We start from the raw sequence: 3,295 nt of genomic DNA on the forward strand, positions 1-3,295 counted from the left end.
AAAGGAAATTAATGAGTCAACCTTGGAAAATGTCAATGTTGAAAAATTTCCACGATTAGCAAATGAAATGGAAATCTACTCAATAAAGTGCTTGTATATCGGTCGTTGGTGTAGTAGACGTAATGGAAGAAGAAATATATACATTCCGAGTTTCGAACTCTGTGGAATCACTCCTGGTTTTACAAGCTGAGCTGATTTTATGGCAGACTCTTTTCTATTACAAATGCGTTAATACAAACGAAAATCGATTAATCCAACCAAAGRGAGATCCAGAAAATGTCAATGTACTTTTTTAAGGGATTACGTGGATTTACGGTTTTCAAAAAATCGATTTTTTTATTGTCTTATTAAATTTTACAACACTATAGAATATTGTTCTACATTTTCAAGTTGATCCGAGTAATAGTTTTGGCCTGTCAATTGATCAGACTCTTATGGAGTCCAAGGCAATGTTCTAATCTGAAATTTAGCTATTTATAAGATTTATATATATATATTGACYTTATTAATTTTAATAACTTCATATGAKGATCTTTTTTACCAAAAAATACGAGTTTCWGTTATAATAACCCCACCTCTTGAAGTCATCATTCAGTCMAGTAAAGAATGTAATTACTACACCGATTCCATTTAACTCTGGCTCGAAAGATAWCACATGACTACTCTCACCTATAAAACTTCCCTTCATTACATTGCTAATTACSAAAGAGTGAAGCAAACAAGGAACAAATTACTTAGCTACACACATTAACCTTTACAGTCTAATGGATAGCAAGTTGGTTGACAAAAATAGTTCAATAAGCCGGGAATATTTTAATCAATGGCCACAAAAAAGTGCTTGCATAAGTTTATTCTTAACATACATATGTATGTATGTACATTAGAGCGGGTCAATTTACGGAGAAGCAAAAAATTTAAACATCGCGTATAAGGGAAATATTCTAGTGTCCAATCTGATCAACTTTGCCGGAGAGACTATGGGTCTAAAAACGGTTTCGAGCAACGATTTTTAAGGCGAAGTTATTTAAGGATCATAAAATTTTTTCGTCGGGTTTTGAGATAATCGAATGAAATTTAATACGTATAACTGTATCACATACCTCCACACAACTTACTATTCAGMCTTTTTACACTTCGCTGCCTTGAAACTGGCTTTAGTTCCTTTGTGCTTTAGGCAAAATTTTTCAGAAAGACTTGTAGAACATTTCCCGCTTATGCGATTTATRGATAAAAATAGACCTGCTATAATGTAAATACATATGTATATGTATGTACATATATATTATCTTAAGTCATTAACAGCTATTTACAAGCTAATTTAGAAATCGATAGCTCACGAAATACGCAAGCATACAAATAACGGTGATAATGTAATGAAAGTCACCATTGTACTAATGTGATGACAGAATTMCTCGAACTTCAATGCATATAGAAGAACAAACACGGCAGACAGTAGAATTTGTAGCCCTCTTTACTAAGCGTCAATTTTAGTCAAAATCACGCGCATTAAAGCAACTTAAATAGTGCATCAATGTATGGACTCTTTTTTTGGGTGTAATCAAGTACCACTTATATTTTTATATCCATAACATGGATTAAAGAGGTAAGCTAGACGCATTTGCAAACAAAAAAGAGAGAGGCCGATATGCGGGAATATGAAGAGCTTGACAAGCTGGCCGACAAGGGTAACGCTCGAAAATTATAAGAAAAGTTGCGCCTACTAACAGAAGGTTTTAAGACTGGAGCATACTCTTGCAGAACCCCCAGAGATGATCTGGGTGACTGATGCCCAGAGCATACTACAATTGTGGAGGCAACACTTAATCCGCCTGCTGAATGACTGTGAAAGCAAAACACCAGAAGATGGGGAATTTCCCAATTGTTGACGATAGAGYGGGCGTTCCATTGCCCGACCATGAAGAAATTCGAATAGAAATTATACGTCTGAAGAACAACAAAGCGGCCAGATATTCAATATGCGCCAAAAATGAAAAAGACCCGTGAAGGAGAGTCGRCACACACAACCTCTTCGTGATTTAAAAGCTGCTTTTGACAGCATGAAATCTTCCTTTATGTCACGATGTATAAATTTGGTATCCCCACAAAACTAATACGACTGTAAATTGAGGTGTTAGTGCTGCTAACGTCAGTTTATCGGTCAGGATCGAGAAAGACCTCTTCGAACCGTTCGATACCAAGAGAGATTTCAGACAGGACGACTCCCTTTCGTGTGACTTTCCTCTTTCTGGAGAAAATAATACGAGCTGCAGAACTAAACAGCGAAGGTACCATTATCTAGCGTACCGCCGCTGGCGTACGCTGATGGTCTTGATATCACTGGCCTTAACAACCGCTCCGTTAGTTCTGCTTTCTCCATAAGGAGGCCAAGCAAATGGGTCTGGTAATTAAGGAGGGCAAAGACGAAATACATATCTTCTGTCATCAAACAAACATTCGTCTCACACGCGACTTGGCTACGACGTCATTAAAGACAGTCATAACGTTGAAGTCGTAGATAACTTCGTCTATCTTGAAACCGGCATCAACACCAACAACAACGTCAGCCTCGAAACGCAGAATATCTCTTGCGAACAGGTGCTACTTCGGACCAAGTAGGCAATTGAGATGTAAAGTCCTCTGTCGAAAAAAACCACACTTTATAAGTCACTCATTATTCCCCTTCTGCTCTACGGTGCTGAGGCATGGACGATGGCATCTGATGAGTCGACGTTGGGAGTTTCCGAGGGAAAGGTTCTGCAGAAGATATATGGTTCTTTGAACGCTGGCTAGGTTATGTCGTCCGAATGGATGAAAACAGTCCAGCTCTGAGAATTATCGAGGCAGTACACTTGCGCGCTATTGTAAACTTGGCTATAACCGCATAATTGCAGTCTACGCCAGTTAAGAAGAAAAGTATAGTATATTAAGATAACCACGAAGTTGGAGACCCTATAAAATAAGAATACATTACCAGCATGATCAGCTGAGTGCGACCACTACAGTGTATAGTCATCATGGAAACTGAACGATGAAAAGCAAGTACCGAACACATAGATTACTGTCTAAGGTAACGGTACAATCTTTAAAATTTTTTTTCATACTTTTTCTAAGCTTGCTTTGAACCTAAAATATATTGAATGAAGTCCGGTGAATAAAAGGTGGAAAAATTTAAAGAGATTGTGGGACCTGACCTCAAATATGTTCAGAAACAGTGTTGGAATAACGTTGTTTTTATTTAGAGCAACGTCCTAGGCTCCAATCTATAAAAGCAATGTTATAGAAAAGCGAGTTCTAT

This window comes from Bactrocera latifrons, unplaced genomic scaffold (assembly GCF_001853355.1).
Source record: "Bactrocera latifrons isolate USDA-ARS-PBARC rearing strain unplaced genomic scaffold, ASM185335v1 scaffold_350, whole genome shotgun sequence".
Lineage (NCBI taxonomy): Eukaryota > Metazoa > Arthropoda > Insecta > Diptera > Tephritidae > Bactrocera > Bactrocera latifrons.